The sequence below is a fragment of the Blennius ocellaris genome (genome assembly GCF_963422515.1).
Source record: "Blennius ocellaris genome assembly, chromosome: 22".
In the NCBI taxonomy this organism is placed as follows: domain Eukaryota; kingdom Metazoa; phylum Chordata; class Actinopteri; order Blenniiformes; family Blenniidae; genus Blennius; species Blennius ocellaris.
Genome location: NC_137671.1, coordinates 19,271,584 through 19,289,967, shown reverse-complemented (window position 1 = coordinate 19,289,967; position 18,384 = coordinate 19,271,584).

Below are 18,384 nucleotides of genomic sequence, written 5' to 3'. Positions count from 1 at the left end.
AGAGCGCGTGAGTCGTAGGGCTCGAGTAGACGAAGAAGTTTCGTATTCGCGACATTTCTGTACGACATTCGTACGGACCGTGGCGGAGGATTAAACGTGTCTAGGTGGCGCTAGAGAGCCATTTTTGGATTTTCTCTGAATTTTTTGACGTGATAATATAGATTGCCACACTTTTGACGAGTCTTCCAAATTTGGTCACGTAGTTTTCGTGTTTAGGGGGTCAAATATGGGATTTAGTCCGTGAAAAAAAATAAAATAATAATAATAAGAAAAAACATTCGAAAAACAATATATAATTTCGCCACCAGGTAGTGGCCGCACCCCCTTCGGGGGCGCGGCCACTCTGAGGGGGTCAGGAGAGTTCTGAATGAGTGTGGGGCCTCCTGCGGAGGCCCCACACTTTTGGCGACGACGAAATCCAAAAGAGACCTGCCGTTGGCTGGGCTTAGGGCCCAGCCGTTGGCGAGGTCCCTAATAATAAGAAGAAACATTCGAAATACAATATACAATTTCGCCACCAGGTAGTGGCCGCGCCCCCTTCGGGGGCGCGGCCACTCTGAGGGGGTCAGGAGAGTTCTGGATGAGTGTGGGGCCTCCTGCGGAGGCCCCACACTTTTGGCGACGACGAAATCCAAAAGAGACCTGCCGTTGGCTGGGCCTAGGGCCCACCCGTTGGCGAGGTCCCTAATTAAAGCTGCAAGCAGCATTGGTCGGGACCTCGAGATTGCCCGTCGGGGGGGTGGCTATGAACGGTTCAAAATATTTGCTTAAATATTAAAAAAAAAAAAAAAAAAATTTGTATGACTTTTATTTTGAAAAAACTGCGTCAAAATCAGCTAATTAGTTAGTGATTTGTGATCGCGGCAACCCCATTAGGCTACCTACGAAATTTCGGCTCAATCCGACAATGTTTGCTCGCATGCTAACAGGCATGCTAAGCCGCAAGCTAGCCGAGCTGCCTGAAAATGTCTCTTGGGTACTCCCCAGATGGCCCCGATCCTGAATGTGGTCTTACTTCAATTCTAGTGTAAAAGACACAGCACTTATGGCACAATAACGGTTTTTCAAAAACTTCCACCGACATGAATTATATGGCCTCAGGCCAGGCCTCCTACGGAGGTCAGTGTGTGACATGAGTGACCTGGTGGAGTGCCGGGCCTAGGAGGCCCGGCCTTTGTCGGCGGTGTACAAAGTTGTGAATGATGCAGCAATAAAGGTTTTTCACAAACTTCCACCGACATGAATTACATGTCTCAGGCCAGGCCTCCTACAGAGGTCAATGTGGGACATGACAGTGACCTGGTGGAGTGCCGGGCCTAGGAGGCCCGGCCTTTTTGTCGTCGGTGTGCGAAGGTGTGAATGATGCAGCAATAAAGGTTTGTCACAAACTTCCACCGACATGAATTACATGTCTCAGGCCAGGCCTCGTACAGAGGTCAGTGTGGGGCGATAGAGTGACCTGGTGGAGTGCCGGGCCTAGGAGGCCCGGCCTTTGTCGGTGGTGTACGAAACTTATGAAACATGAAAGGTTTTTCAAAAACTTCCACCGACATGAATTTGAGGGCCTTTGTCAGTTGTGTACGGATTACAAAAGGAACCTGGCCTTTAACAAAGTGCTGCATAAGCCAGCAGGTCAGCCCATAGAGCAGCACTGTAATGTCCCTGGCTCTCCATGCTGTCAATCACACAGCAGTGATGAGCCTGAAGCTACAGGAAGCTGCTCATATATGGAGTGATGCACTGACCAATCACAGTGGAGAATTTCACAGCTGCACCGAGCGCGGACACTCTGACGTCAGAGTGAGACAGAGAGGATTATATTAGAAGATTTTGCGAACAACTGCTCTTAATCTATACTTATCGGGGGAGTATGTGGATAAAAATACCATACTTTTGTAGGAATTTTTGTACTCTTTCAGACTGTGTGGGCTTGGAAGCAGTCAGAGGTAAACTTTGGACACCAGGGGGCGCTGTTTGGCGGTAACGCCCGATATCTCCCATTAGGATTCAATGTAAACATTTTGGACGAACAAAATGTTACTGTGTCGCTTTAACTCGTCATTCTGGGGACTTGTTTTGGAATTTTCCCCACATATGTTACATCCTCTTGTTCGGCAGGGTCTCGTGGGCGTGGCGATGCCCTCGGTTTGTGGCTGAGAGTCACGGTTTGCAAACAGTTAAGAGTAGTTCGGGGAGTTTAAAATCGTTGATTTTGGGGGAGAATTTTATGTTTCCCCATGTTAATGGATGACAGGAGCCAAAAAGGCGATTAGGGGGTGGGGAGCTTGGACGGCTAATAAAAATTAAACTGGACTAGGTAAGAAAATTTCCCTCTAAATATTTGTAGTAAACAATCTCCTCTATTTTTGTATATCTCAATTTAACCGATGCGACCTTCGCCCTATGAGGAGTTAAATTTTCCGTTTCGGCCTTTTTTTCCCTTTTTTGGGCGAACACCTTACATTGAAAGGCAAATAGCCGGCTTCCTGTTGGAGTGAGGTCAAAAGTTAGAGCGCGTGAGTCGTAGGGCTCGAGTAGACGAACAAATTTCGTATTCGCGACATTTCTCTACGACATTCCTACGGACCGTGGCGGGCGATTGCAATTTTCTAGGTGGCGCTAGAGAGCCATTTTTGGACTTTCCTGGAATGTTTTGACATGGTCACCGGCTCTATGCGATTTTTCACGAGCCATCCAAATTTGGTGAGTTTTTGAGCATGGCTAGGGGGTCCAATATGAGTGAAAGCGTAAAAAACGAAGAAAGAATAAGAAAAAGAAAAAACATTCGAAATACAATATATAATTTCGCCACCAGGTAGTGGCCGACGCCCCCTTCGGGGGCGTCGGCCACTCTGGGAGGGTCAGGAGAGGGCCTGGATGAGTGCGGGCCCTCCTTCGGAGGGCCCGCACTTTTGGCGACGACGAAATCCAAAAGAGACCTGCCGTTGGCTGGGCCTAGGGCCCACCCGTTGGCGAGGTCCCTAAAAAGAAAAAACATTCGAAATACAATATATAATTTCGCCACCAGGTAGTGGCCGCGCCCCCTTCGGGGGCGCGGCCACTCTGAGAGAGTCAGGGGAGGTCCTGGATGAGTGTGGGGCCTCCTGCGGAGGCCCCACACTTTTGGCGACGACGAAATCCAAAAGAGACCTGCCGTTGGCTGGGCCTAGGGCCCACCCGTTGGCGAGGTCCCTAAAAAGAAAAAACATTCGAAATACAATATATAATTTCGCCACCAGGTAGTGGCCGCGCCCCCTTCGGGGGCGCGGCCACTCTGAGAGGGTCAGGAGAGTTCTGGATGAGTGTGGGGCCTCCTGCGGAGGCCCCACACTTTTGGCGACGACGAAATCCAAAAGAGACCTGCCGTTGGCTGGGCCTAGGGCCCACCCGTTGGCGAGGTCCCTAATTAAAGCTGCAAGCAGCATTGGTCGGGACCTCGAGACTGCCCGTCGGGGGGGTGGCTATGAACGGTTAATTAAAAAAAATATTATTTAAGCAAAAAAAAAAAAAAAAAAAAATTGTACTTTCATTTTGAAAAAACGGCGTCGGAACCAGCTAATTAGCTAGTGATTTGTGACCGCAGCACCCCCATTAGGCCACCTACCAAATTTCAGCTCAATCGAACAATGTTTACAAGCATGCTAACGGGCATGCTATGCCGCAAGCTAGCGGATACACCGGAAAATCTCAGTGTGGTACTCCCCAGGTTGCCCCGATCCCAAATCTGGTCTTACTTCAATTCTAGTGTGAATGACACTGCACTAATGGAACAATAAAGGTTTTTCAAAAACTTCCACCGACATGAATTATATGGCCTCAGGCCAGGCCTCCTACGGAGGTCAGTGTGTGACATGAGAGTGACCTGGTGGAGTGCCGGGCCTAGGAGGCCCGGCCTTTGTCGGCGGTGTGCGAAGGTGTGAATGATGCCATAAAGGTTTTTCACAAACTTCCACCGACATGAATGTGAGGGCCTCAGGCCAGGTCTCGTACAGGTTTTGCATGTCCTCATGACAGGAGAACATGAGACATGAGAGTGAGGTCAGGTCACATGAGAGTAACGTGACCTGAGAATGATTGGTGAGGTCACTCTCAGGTCAAACTGCAGGATATGACAGGCTGTCAATCACACAGCAGTGATGAGCCTGAAGCTACAGGAAGCTGCCCATATATGGAGTGATGCACTGACCAATCACAGTGGAGAATTTCACAGCTGCGCCGAGCGCGGACACTCTGACGTCAGAGTGAGGCAGAGAGGATTATATTAGAAGATTTTGCGAACAACTGCTCTTAATCTATACTTATCGGGGGAGTATGTGGATAAAAATACCATACTTTTGTAGGAATTTTTGTCCTCTTTAAGACGGTGTACGCTTGGAAGCAGTCGGAGGTAAACTTTGGACACCAGGGGGCGCTGTTTGGCAGGAACGGCAGATTTGGCTCCATCCGCTATAGTGTTAAGATTTCGGACGAGAAAAATGTTACTGTGTCGCTTTAACTCGTCATTCTGGGGACTTGTTTTGGAATTTTCCCCACATATGTTACATCCTCTTGTTCGGCAGGGTCTCGTGAGCGTGGCGATGCCCTCGGTTTGTGGCTGAGAGTCACGGTTTGCAAGCAGTTAAGAGTAGTTCGGGGAGTTTAAAATCGTTGATTTTCGGCGAGAATTTTCCGTTTCCCCATGTTAATGGATGACAGGAGCCAAAAAGGCGATTAGGGGTTGGGGAGCTTGGACGGCTAATAAAAATTAAACTGGACTAGGTAAGAAAAATTCCCTCTAAATTATTGTAGTAAACAATCTCCTCTATTTTTGTATATCTCAATTTAACCGATACGACCTTCGCCCTATGATGGTTTAGATTTTCCGTTTCGGCCTTTTTTTGGATTTTTTGGGTGAACACCTTACTTTGAAAGGCAAATAGCGGCCTTCCTGTTGGAGTTAGGTCAAAAGTTAGAGCGCGTGAGTCGAAGGGCTCGAGTAGACGAACAAATTTCGTATTCGCGACATTTCTCTACGACATTCCTACGGACCGTGGCGGGCGATTGAAATTTTCTAGGTGGCGCTAGAGAGCCATTTTTGGACTTCTTGGGGATTTTTTTACAGAAACCTCGAATGGAGCGCAGACGTGACGAGACTTCCAAATTTGGTGAGTTTTTGAGCGTGTTTAGGGGGTGAAAAATGAGGCTAAGCGCAAAAAAAAATATATAATTAAAGCTGCAAGCAGCATTGGTCGGGACCTCGAGACTGCCCGTCGGGGGGGTGGCTATGAACGGTTAATAAAAAAGACAATTTTTTAAGTAAAAAAAAAAAAAAAAAAAAAAAAAAGACTTTTATTTTGAAAAAACGGCGTCAAAACCAGCTAATTAGCTAGTGATTTGTGATCGCAGCAACCCCATTAGGCTACCTACCAAATTTCGGCTCAATCAGACAATGTTTGCGACCATGCTAGCAGGCATGCTAAGCCGCAAGCTAGCCGAGCTGCCTGAAAATGTCTGTTGGGTACTCCCCAGATGGCCCCGATCCTGAATCTGGTCTTACTTCAATTGTAGTGTAAAAGACACAGCACTTATGGCACAATAAAGGTTTTTCAAAAACTTCCACCGACATGAATTACATGGCCTCAGGCCAATCCTCCTACAGAGGTCAGTGTGGGACATGAGAGTGACCTGGTGGAGTGCCGGGCCTAGGAGGCCCGGCCTTTGTCGGCGTGAACGAAGGTGTGAATGATGCATCAATGAAGGTTTTTCACAAACTTCCACCGACATGAATTACATGTCTCAGGCCAGGTCTCATACAGGTTTTGCATGTCCTCATGACAGGAGAACATGAGACACGAGAGTGAGGTCAGGTCACATGAGAGTAACCTGACCTGAGAATGACTGGTGAGGTCACTCTCAGGTCAAACTGCAGGATATGACAGGCTGTCAATCACACAGCAGTGATGAGCCTGAAGCTACAGGAAGCTGCCCATATATGGAGTGATGCACTGACCAATCACAGTGGAGAATTTCACAGCTGCACCGAGCGCGGACACTCTGACGTCAGAGTGAGACAGGGAGGATTATATTCAAAGATTTTGCGAACAAGTGCTCTTAATCTATACTTATCGGGGGAGTATGTGGATAAAAATACCATACTTTTGTAGGAATTTTTGTCCTCTTTAAGACGGTGTACGCTTGGAAGCAGTCGGAGGTAAACTTTGGACACCAGGGGGCGCTGTTTGGCAGGAACGGCAGATTTGGCTCCATCCGCTATAGTGTTAAGATTTCGGACGAGAAAAATGTTACTGTGTCGCTTTAACTCGTCATTCTGGGGACTTGTTTTGGAATTTTCCCCACATATGTTACATCCTCTTGTTCGGCAGGGTCTCGTGAGCGTGGCGATGCCCTTGGTTTGTGGCTGAGAGTCACGGTTTGCAAGCAGTTAAGAGTAGTTCGGGGAGTTTAAAATCGTTGATTTTGTGGGAGAATTTTCGGTTTCCCCATGTTAATGGATGACAGGAGCCAAAAAGGCGATTAGGGGGTGGGGAGCTTGGACGGCTAATAAAAATTAAACTGGACTAGGTAAGAAAAATTCCCTCTAAATATTTGTAGTAAACAATCTCCTCTATTTTTGTATATCTCAGTTTAACCGATACGACCTTCGCCCTATGATGGTTTAGATTTTCCGTTTCGGCCTTTTTTTGCCTTTTTTGGATGAACACCTTACATTGAAAGGCAAATAGCCGGCTTCCTGTTGGAGTTAGGTCAAAAGTTAGAGCGCGTGAGTCGTAGGGCTCGAGTAGACGAACAAATTTCGTATTCGCGACATTTCTGTACGACATTCCTACGGACCGTGGCGGGCGATTAAAAGTGTCTAGGTGGCGCTAGAGAGCCATTTTTGGAGTTTTTGGGGATTTTTTTTCGGAAACCTCGAATGGAGCGCAGACGTGACGAGACTGCCAAATTTGGTGAGTTTTCGAGCGTGTTTAGGGGGTGAAAAATGAGTGAGAGCGCAAAAAATATATAATTAAAGCTGCAAGCAGCATTGGTCGGGACCTCGAGATTGCCCGTCGGGGGGGTGGCTATGAACGGTTTATTAAAAAAAATATTATTTAAGCAAAAAAAAAAAAAAAAAAAAATTAGTACTTTTATTTTGAAAATGCGGGGTCAAAACCAGGTAATTAGTTAGTGGTTTGTGACCGCAGCGCTCCCATTAGGCCACCTACCAAATTTCAGCTCAATCGAACAATGTTTACAAGCATGCTAACGGGCATGCTATGCCGCAAGCTAGCGGATACACCGGAAAATCTCAGTGTGGTACTCCCCAGGTTGCCCCGATCCCAAATCTGGTCTTACTTCAATTCTAGTGTGAATGACACTGCACTAATGGAACAATAAAGGTTTTTCAAAAACTTCCACCGACATGAATTATATGGCCTCAGGCCAGGCCTCCTACGGAGGTCAGTGTGTGACATGAGAGTGACCTGGTGGAGTGCCGGGCCTAGGAGGCCCGGCCTTTGTCGGCGGTGTGCGAAGGTGTGAATGATGCCATAAAGGTTTTTCACAAACTTCCACCGACATGAATGTGAGGGCCTCAGGCCAGGTCTCGTACAGGTTTTGCATGTCCTCATGACAGGAGAACATGAGACATGAGAGTGAGGTCAGGTCACATGAGAGTAACCTGACCTGAGAATGATTGGTGAGGTCACTCTCAGGTCAAACTGCAGGATATGACAGGCTGTCAATCACACAGCAGTGATGAGCCTGAAGCTACAGGAAGCTGCCCATATATGGAGTGATGCACTGACCAATCACAGTGGAGAATTTCACAGCTGCACCGAGCGCGGACACTCTGACGTCAGAGTGAGGCAGAGAGGATTATATTCAAAGATTTTGCGAACAAGTGCTCTTAATCTATACTTATCGGGGGAGTATGTGGATAAAAATACCATACTTTTGTAGGAATTTTTGTCGTCTTTAATACTGTGTGGGTTTGGAAGCAGTCAGAGGTAAAGTTTGGACACCAGGGGGCGCTGTTTGGCAGGAACGGCAGATTTGGCTCCATCCGCTATAGTGTTAAGATTTCGGACGAGAAAAATGTTACTGTGTCGCTTTAACTCGTCATTCTGGGGACTTGTTTTGGAATTTTCCCCACATATGTTACATCCTCTTGTTCGGCAGGGTCTCGTGAGCGTGGCGATGCCCTCGGTTTGTGGCTGAGAGTCACGGTTTGCAAGCAGTTAAGAGTAGTTCGGGGAGTTTAAAATCGTTGATTTTCGGCGAGAATTTTCGGTTTCCCCATGTTAATGGATGACAGGAGCCAAAAAGGCGATTAGGGGGTGGGGAGCTTGGACGGCTAATAAAAATTAAACTGGACTAGGTAAGAAAAATTCCCTCTAGTGTTCAGTAGTAAACAATCTCCTCTATTTTTGTATATCTCAATTTAACCGATACGACCTTCGCCCTATGAGGAGTTAAATTTTCCGTTTGGGCCTTTTTTTCCCTTTTTTGGGCGAACACCTTACTTTGAAAGGCAAATGGCCTGTTTCCTGTTGGAGTTAGGTCAAAAGTTAGAGCGCGTGAGTCGTAGGGCTCGAGTAGACGAACACATTTCGTATTCGCGACATTTCTCTACGACATTCCTACGGAGCGTGGCGGGCGATTGAAAGTGTCTAGGTGGCGCTAGAGAGCCACTTTTGGATTTTCTGGAAATTTGTTGACATGAGATTGTGGAGTGCCACACTTTTGACGAGTCTTCCAAATTTGGTGAGTTTTTGAGCGTGTTTAGGGGGTCAAATTGAGGGATTTATCCGTGAAATAAATAATAATAATAATAAGAAAAAAAAACATTCGAAATACAATATATAATTTCGCCACCAGGTAGTGGCCGCGCCCCCTTCGGGGGCGCGGCCACTGTGAGAGGGTCAGGGGAGGTCCTGGATGAGTGCGGGCCCTCCTTCGGAGGGCCCGCACTTTTGGCGACGACGAAATCCAAAAGAGACCTGCCGTTGGCTGGGCTTGGGGCCCAGCCGTTGGCGAGGTCCCTAATAAGAATAAGAAACATTCGAAAAACAATAAGAATTTCGCCACCACGTAGTGTCAGAGTGGCCGAGGCCCCCTTCGGGGGCCTCGGCCACTCTGGGAGGGTCAGGAGAGGGCCTGGATGAGTGCGGGCCCTCCTTCGGAGGGCCCGCACTTTTGGCGACGACGAAATCCAAAAGAGACCTGCCGTTGGCTGGGCCTAGGGCCCAGCCGTTGGCGAGGTCCCTAATTAAAGCTGCAAGCAGCATTGGTCGGGACCTCGAGATTGCCCGTCGGGGGGGTGGCTATGAACGGTTAATTAAAAAAAATATTATTTAAGCAAAAAATAAATAAATAAAAAATGTGTACTTTTATTTTGAAAAAACGGCGTCGGAACCAGCTAATTAGCTAGTGATTTGTGACCGCAGCACCCCCATTAGGCCACCTACCAAATTTCAGCTCAATCGAACAATGTTTACTAGCATGCTAACGGGCATGCTATGCCGCAAGCTAGCGGATACACCTGAAAATCTCAGTGTGGTACTCCCCAGGATGCCCCGATCCCAAATCTGGTCTTACTTCAATTCTAGTGTGAATGACACTGCACTTATGGAACAATAAAGGTTTTTCAAAAACTTCCACCGACATGAATTATATGGCCTCAGGCCAGGCCTCCTACGGAGGTCAGTGTGTTACATGAGACTGACCTGGTGGAGTGCCGGGCCTAGGAGGCCCGGCCTTTGTCGGCGTGAACGAAGGTGTGAATGATGCATCAATGAAGGTTTTTCACAAACTTTCACCGACATGAATTACATGTCTCAGGCCAGACCTCGTACAGGTTTTGCATGTCTTCATGACAGGACAACATGAGACATGAGAGTGAGGTCAGGTCACATGAGAGTAACCTGACCTGAGAATGACTGGTGAGGTCACTCTCAGGTCAAACTGCAGGATATGACAGGCTGTCAATCACACAGCAGTGATGAGCCTGAAGCTACAGGAAGCTGCCCATATATGGAGTGATGCACTGACCAATCACAGTGGAGAATTTCACAGCTGCGCCGAGCGCGGACACTCTGACGGCAGAGTGAGCCAGAGAGGATTATATTAGAAGATTTTGCAAACAACTGCTCTTAATCTATACTTATCGGGGGAGTATGTGGATAAAAATACCATACTTTTGTAGGAATTTTTGTCTTCTTTCACACTGTGTGGGTTTGGAAGCAGTCGGAGGTAAACTTTGGACACCAGGGTGCGCTGTTTGGCGACAACGCCGGATATCTCCCATCAGGATTCAATGTAAAAATGTAGAACGAAAAAAATGTTACTCTGTCGCTTTAACTCGTCATTCTGGGGATTTGTTTTGGAATTTTCCCCACATATGTTACATTCTCTTGTTCGGCAGGGTCTCGCGGTCGTGGCGATGCCCTCGGTTTGTGGCTGAGAGTCACGGTTTGCAAACAGTTAAGAGTAGTTCGGGGTGCTTTATATCAGTGATTTTGGAGGACAATTTTCCATTTCCCCATGTATTCGGATGACAGGAGCCAAAAAGCCGATTTCGGGGTGGGGAGCTTGGACGGCTAATAAAAATTAAACTGGACTAGGTAAGAAAAATTCCCTCTAAATATTTGTAGTAAACAATCTCCTCTATTTTTGTATATCTCAATTTAACCGATACGACCTTCGCCCTATGATGGTTTAGATTTTCCGTTTCGGCCTTTTTTTGCCTTTTTTGGGCGAACACCTTACATTGAAAGGCAAATAGCCGGCTTCCTGTTGGAGTTAGGTCAAAAGTTAGAGCGCGTGCGTCGTAGGGCTCGAGTAGACGAACAAATTTCGTATTCGCGACATTTCTCTACGACATTCCTACGGACCGTGGCGGGCGATTGCAATTTTCTAGGTGGCGCTAGAGAGCCATTTTTGGATTTTCATGGAATGTTTTGACATGGTCACCGGCTCTATGCGATTTTTCACGAGCCTGCCAAATTTGGTGAGTTTTTGAGCGTGGTTAGGGGGGGAAATTGGAGCGTAAGTGAAAAAAAAAAAAAGAAAAATTAAAGCTGCAAGCAGCATTGGTCGGGACCTCGAGATTGCCCGTCGGGGGGGTGGCTATGAACGGTTAATTAAAAAAAAGATTATTTAAGCAAAAAAAAAAAAAAAAAAAATTAGTACTTTTATTTTGAAAAAACGGCGTCGGAACCAGCTAACTAGCTAGTGATTTGTGACCGCAGCACCCCCATTAGGCCACCTACCAAATTTCAGCTCAATCGAACAATATTTACTAGCATGCTAACGGGCATGCTATGCCGCAAGCTAGCGGATACACCTGAAAATCTCAGTGTGGTACTCCCCAGGATGCCCCGATCCCAAATCTGGTCTTACTTCAATTCTAGTGTGAATGACGCTGCACTTATGGAACAATAAAGGTTTTTCAAAAACTTCCACCGACATGAATTATATGGCCTCAGGCCAGGCCTCCTACGGAGGTCAGTGTTTGACATGAGACTGACCTGGTGGAGTGCCGGGCCTAGGAGGCCCGGCCTTTGTCGGCGGTGTACGAAGGTGTGAATGACGCAGCACTTATGGAACAGGAAAGGTTTTTCAAAAACTTCCACCGACATGAATTTGAGGGCCTTTGTCAGTTGTGTACGGATTACAAAAGGAAGCTGGCATTGGCCAGGTCTGCGGCCTGGCCTTTCGTAAACTGTGGCTCAAGCCCATCGGGGTGGCCACGATACTCTAGACCAGTTAATGATCATTTTTTATCTTTAAAAAAAAATAGTATTTTTTTAATTACTTTTATTTTGAAAAAAACGGCTCAAAACCAGCTAATTATGTAGTGATTCATGACCGCAGCGGCCTCATTAGGCCACCTACCAAATTTCAGCTCAATCGGATAATGTTTGTTAAAATGCTAACGGGCTTGCTAGGCCTATGAGATCCTGAAAATGTCACTGAGATGCTCCCCCTCCCCCTCCCCCGGTCCCCGGAGCAGGATTGCGCAATTCTGCTGTAGATTTTCACAGCAGCTGCACGTCACTTTGATCGTTAAGTGTGAGAGCTAGAGTGGGAGAGATATTTTCATAATTCCAAGATGTCGCAAACAACTGCTCTGAATCCATAGTTATCGGGGGAGTATGTGGATAAAAATACCATACTTTTGTAGGAATTTTTGTCCTCTTTAAGACGGTGTACGCTTGGAAGCAGTCGGAGGTAAACTTTGGACACCAGGGGGCGCTGTTTGGCAGGAACGGCAGATTTGGCTCCATCTGCTATAGTGTTAAGATTTCGGACGAGAAACAATTTTACTCTATCGCTTTAACTCGTCATTCTGGGGACTTGTTTTGGAATTTTCCCCACATATGTTACATCCTCTTGTTCGGCAGGGTCTCATGTACGTGGCGATGCCCTCGGTTTGTGGCTGAGAGTCACGGTTTGCAAACAGTTAAGAGTAGTTCGGGGAGTTTTAAATCGTTGATTTTCGGCGAGAATTTTCCGTTTCCCCATGTTAATGGATGACAGGAGCCAAAATGCCGATTAGGGGGTGGGGAGCTTGGACGGCTAATAAAAATTAAACTGGACTAGGTAAGAAAATTTCCCTCTAGAGTTCAGTAGTAAACAATCTCCTCTATTTTTGTATATCTCAATTTAACCGATGCGACCTTCGCCCTATGAGGAGTTAAATTTTCCGTTTCGGCCTTTTTTTCCCTTTTTTGGGTGAACACCTTACTTTGAAAGGCAAATAGCGGCCTTCCTGTTGGAGTTAGGTCAAAAGTTAGAGCGCGTGCGTCGTAGGGCTCGAGTAGACGAACAAATTTCGTATTCGCGACATTTCTGTACGACATTCCTGCGGACCGTGGCGGGTGATTGCAATTTTCTAGGTGGCGCTAGAGAGCCATTTTTGGATTTTTGGGGAATTTTTTGACGTGAGATTGTGGAGTGCCACACTTTTGACGAGTCTCCCAAATTTGGTGAGTTTTTGAGCGTGTTTAGGGGGTTCGGAGGGCCCGCACTTTTGGCGATGACGAAATCCAAAAGAGACCTGCCGTTGGCTGGGCCTAGGGCCCACCCGTTGGCGAGGTCCCTAATAATAAACATTAGAAAAACAATATATAATTTCGCCACCAGGTAGTGGCCGACGCCCCCTTCGGGGGCGTCGGCCACTCTGGGAGGGTCAGGAGAGGGCCTGGATGTGTGCGGGCCCTCCTTCGGAGGGCCCGCACTTTTGGCGACGACGAAATCCAAAAGAGACCTGCCGTTGGCTGGGCTTAGGGCCCAGCCGTTGGCGAGGTCCCTAATTAAAGCTGCAAGCAGCATTGGTCGGGACCTCGAGACTGCCCGTCGGGGGGGTGGCTATGAACGGTTCAAAATATTTGCTTAAATATTAAAAAAAAAAAAAAAATTTTTTTTTTATGACTTTGATTTTGAAAAAACTGCGTCAAAACCAGCTAATTAGCTAGTGATTTGTGATCGCAGCAACCCCATTAGGCTACCTACCAAATTTCGGCTCAATCGGACAATGTTTACTAGCATGCTAATGGGCATGCTACGCCGCAAGCTAGCGGATCCACCTGAAAATCTCAGTGTGGTACTCCCCAGGTGGCCCCGATCCCAAAAATGGTCTTAATTCAATTCTAGTGTGAATGACACTGCACTTATGGCACAATAAAGGTTTTTCAAAAACATGCACCAACATGAATTTGAGGGCCTTAGGGCCTTGTCTCTCTGTCTGTGAGAGAGTGAGTCAGTGAGTGAGTGTGAGAGTGAGTGTGAGAGTGAGTGTGAGAGTGTCTGTCTGTCTGTCTGTGAGTGAGTGAGTGAGTGAGTGTCTGTCTGTCTGTCTGTCTGTCTGTCTGTCTGTGAGTGAGTGTGAGAGTGAGTGTCTGTCTGTCTGTCTGTCTGTCTGTCTGTCTGTCTGTCTGTCTGTCTGTGAGTGAGTGTGAGAGTGAGTGTCTGTCTTTCTGTCTGTCTGTCTGTGAGTGAGTGAGTGAGTGAGTGAGTGAGTGAGTGAGTGAGTGAGTGGATCTGTCTGTCTGTCTGTGAGTGTGAGAGTCAGTGTCTGTCTGTCTGTCTGTCTGTCTGTCTGTCTGTCTGTGAGTGAGTGAGTGAGTGAGTGAGTGAGTGAGTGAGTGTCTGTCTTTCTGTCTGTCTGTCTGTCTGTCTGTGAGTGAGTGAGTGAGTGAGTGAGTGAGTGAGTGAGTGAGTGAGTGAGTGAGTGAGTGAGTGTCTGTCTGTCTGTCTGTCTGTAGGTGTGAGTGTGTGTGTACACTGTTGGTGTGTATGTAAGGGCCCTATGTCTCTGAGTCTCTGTCTGTCTGTTTGTAAAAGTAGACATGAGACATGGATTAAATTGACACATCATACATCAGTCATCAAAAAAGTCCCAAAAACATAATACAAAGCAATTCAGCATTAACCATCATATTTTCGTGTGTGGAAATGAGGAGAGTAATGATTCTTACAGGCGGATTACGTCTCCACGATACAAATCAATGCATCAGAGGCGGCGGGTGACCTGACCAAGATGGCGCCTGAATCGCGTCTGGGAGCAGGAACCGGATGTGACGTCACACCGGCAGGAACTTGTCCAAGCGTCGGTTGTTTAATGCGGCGCGCGTCTCCTCCTGCACTCGTCCCAGTTTGAGTCGAACGTTTAACAGTTCAGAGTTTTGTTCCTGAAAGACGCGGACATCGGATCCAGGTGGGAGAAACTCTAGTCTGCGGCCGAGGGACTGAAACACTCCGGTGTCGCTGCTACATGCCGTGGAGGAGCAGGAGAGTGACGGAGCCAGGAGGTTCAGAACACTGTGGAGCGTCACGTCATAGCGGTAAGAAAGTGATGAACTGCATCAACAAACGTGTGCTGTAATTATTAACAAGCCACCGCGAGCCGTCGTAAAGTCAGAAATACTGATTATGACCGGATTGTTTATCCAGGTGAGAGGATGATGAATGCACGTTTCACCTGTTTCACCTGTAGCTATAATATGATCATGAACATTTACATTCATGCTTTGTACATGAAACATGAATGATGAAGCTGTGGCTCTCAACCAGAACAACTTCATTGTACTACAAAGAAGCAGACGTGTAAATACACAATACATCCAGCAGCTGAAACTTGGTGAGATTATATGCTATTATATACGGCACTGAACAGTTCAACACTACTACCTCAGACTATCTACCTCATACTGTGTGCAATACATCAAACTCCATATTACTGTGCAATAACAGGTACCTTGTGCTCAACCGCACATACTTATTAGCCAAGGTACCTCAGGCAGCTACATTGGTATTTTACATAACTTATTATCGGTCGTTTCTTTTAACTGTTTACATTACTGCACTATGTCCTTGGGTGTGTGTGAGCGGGACTGTGTGAGAGCTGAATGTGTGTGTGAATGTTTAGGTTATTCTGTATATATGGTGCGTCTGCTGAGATGAATGAATGCTGAATGTGAGAATGGCTGCTGTGTTTATTGTGTGTCTACTGTGTGTTTTTAGCTACACCGTAATTTCGTTGTGCAATTTATTGTACAATGACAATAAAAGCTTCTAATCTAATCTAATTCTAATCTATTAATTCATGTGTGATATATTGATTGATGGATTCAACTTGTTGTCATTACAAATGTAACGAAATGCAGTTTAGCATCCAACCAGAATTGCCAGTAAGAGATATTACCTACACATACACACTGACATATATAAATAATCCATCAATAGGGAACAGTGTGTAGTTGCTGTTGCTAGAAATGATGTAGACATTATATGACATGAAGGTGTTTAACAGGTTTCAGGGTGAGACTTCAGTAAAGTGCTGCTCTGTGGAAGAAGCTGTCTGCTAGCCTGCTGGTTCTGGCAGGTGAGATGGTGAACCTCATGGCCCCCCATGGAGCGAGTCAAAAAGAACATTGTTGAAAGCCTCGGGGACCAGGATTTGTTTGATGATGTGAAAAGATGCTCTAAATGAACTTGTCCTCTCCTCTCTGCTTCAGCAGCTGGGTGCTGGACGTGTCCTCCTCTGGAGACGGCGCTTTGACAAAAGTTGCACTCGGCCGTTGAACTTTTCTCCTCCTGTAGCGTCAAATCATTCCACACGGCAGACATGAGTCTAGTGATGCTTCCAGTGGATGGAAGCATCACTAGTAAGAATGCTAAAGCACTGTAAACTCCTGGTGTCAAATGTATGTTGTTGCTACTAAAGCGGCCATGTCCTGTTTCTGATTGTCCTTCCAACAGTGGTGGAGCTCCAGCAGCCCAACCTACTGGTCCACTGGCACATCCAACCCACAGTGTTGTTCCTCCACCTTCCACTCAGGTAACCTGTGTTCTATGTGACCATCTGCAGCAGCTGGAACCATCAACTGAGTGCTATTCAAGATGGTGTTGACCAAGCTTTCAATGATGTCAGTCCCTGTTTGCTCTTCACTTCTCACAAGGACCATGTGTGCTTCATGTCTTTAACAAACCACATTTGAACAACGACCAAGCCATTTGAGATTGCAAACAACTTTCTGGTTTGTCCCATGACAATATTGCTTTTTGCTCCAAAGGCAGAATGTGTATCAAGAATTGTCAAAGCACTGCATTGACAGTAAACAGGTCCTGGTTCAAGTGTGTAAATCAGTGGATGGCTGTGTCACTAAATATATGAAACAGCAGGAAGTCATCAAGCTGACGCTGAATGATGAGTCTATTTTATTAGTCCCTGAAGACAAACACGGAGGATGTCACATGTATTTGTATTTTATTATGATGATGTTTGGGCTGAATGCTTCCAGATCATAGCAAACATTGATGTTAATGCTGAACACTTGACAGAGATGTCAATGTAGCAAACTGAGTGTCCAACATGAGAATAAAGTGATCTAGACTGTGTGTCTGTCTCTGACCTTTGTTCAAGCTTCAACACGTCACTCAAAATGTGTTTGTTGATGTTTGGTGCTGAGAAGAGGAGGCTGTGAGCACCTTTCACTGCTGTTCTGGCTCAACGGCACTTCACCGGTGACAAGAAACCAGCTTTATTCCAGGGGCGTCCACAGTGGGTCCTGCAGGCTTCAGGTCTCTTCCAGGAACAGCAGATGTGATTACAATGAGGGGCTGGCAATTTGGCCTGTTCACAAGCTTGGTGATGACATCACTACATTTAGGTTTGAGCTGGAGTGTCACTGAGTGTTATGATGGTGGTTTTCAGTTGAAATGGGAGTCTCTGTGGGAGCCAGGAAGCAGCGTTGGACGTGTATGACGCGAGGACACGGAACCACGAGGACAAGAGGATTTCCACCCGGCTGAAGAGTGAAGAGGATGTGCTTCTCCACAAAAATCTGATTTATCAGACGTGAAACAGTGGTTTTTACAAATGTTGCCTTTTTTTAATCAATTCCACAAATATAATTAAGATTAAACAAACTCAATACTGGTTGTGGGGCAGAAATGAATAGTTACTAAAATGTAAATGAATAAAATAAGTGTGTATATATATAAAATAAAATGTTTACTTTGATAGACAGTGTAGGAAAGAGTGAGTCAATGAGACAGTCTCTGCATATAAAGTGACTTCTTCCCACTAAAGCAGAACAAAACAAAAGTTTTAGTGATGAGCCGCTTGTACTGAGGCAGAGTGACGTCACCAGGCTGCGCATGCTAGCTGCGCACTGGCTGTGCTCCGGCGCTAGCCGTTAGCGTTAGCTTGAGGTCTTCCGGGACTAATATAACCTTGAACTTAATGTTAAACTCCAGAGGACGCCCAGAGTTTCATTCTACATCTCCAGGGTGAGTGGCTGTGCGCTGGTGATGTTTGTAGACGCTCCGAGACCGGCTTTTTTATCGTAGCATTGCACTTGTTGTGTTAGCAACGAACGCTAACATCGCCCATCTGATGACTGACAGTTGTCCTGGCCAATCACATTTCCAAGCCCGCGCAAATTCTCCGCGTCTTATTGGTCAATGTCAGCGTTCGTCAGAACTATAAATCGAGACACCGCCCCACCATCGTCCTCTTTTCTCATATTACGTGAGCTAGAGAGCCGTGCTTTTTTTCCATAGGTAGAAGATTTTATATTTTCCACTTTTTTGGATTTGAGGACCGGAGGACGTCGTTGGATTCGTGTTTTTTCTTCATCCAGAGTTTTTCATCGAGTGTATTTTCACCGTTTTGACCAAACTTGGAGAGCGGAGGTGAGTCCTTCTAGAACATTCTGTGTGTTGAAATTTTGAAGATGTGGAAAAAGTCCCTGTTTTCCAAGTGAACTTTATTTAAAGTGGTTCCTGATATTGGGGGAAGTTTTCTATGTGCTCTGAGTGATGTGAAAAGTTAAAATTGTGTTGTTTTATGACTTGTGTGAAGCAGTTAGCTGCTAGGCCGCAGCCTCAATCAGG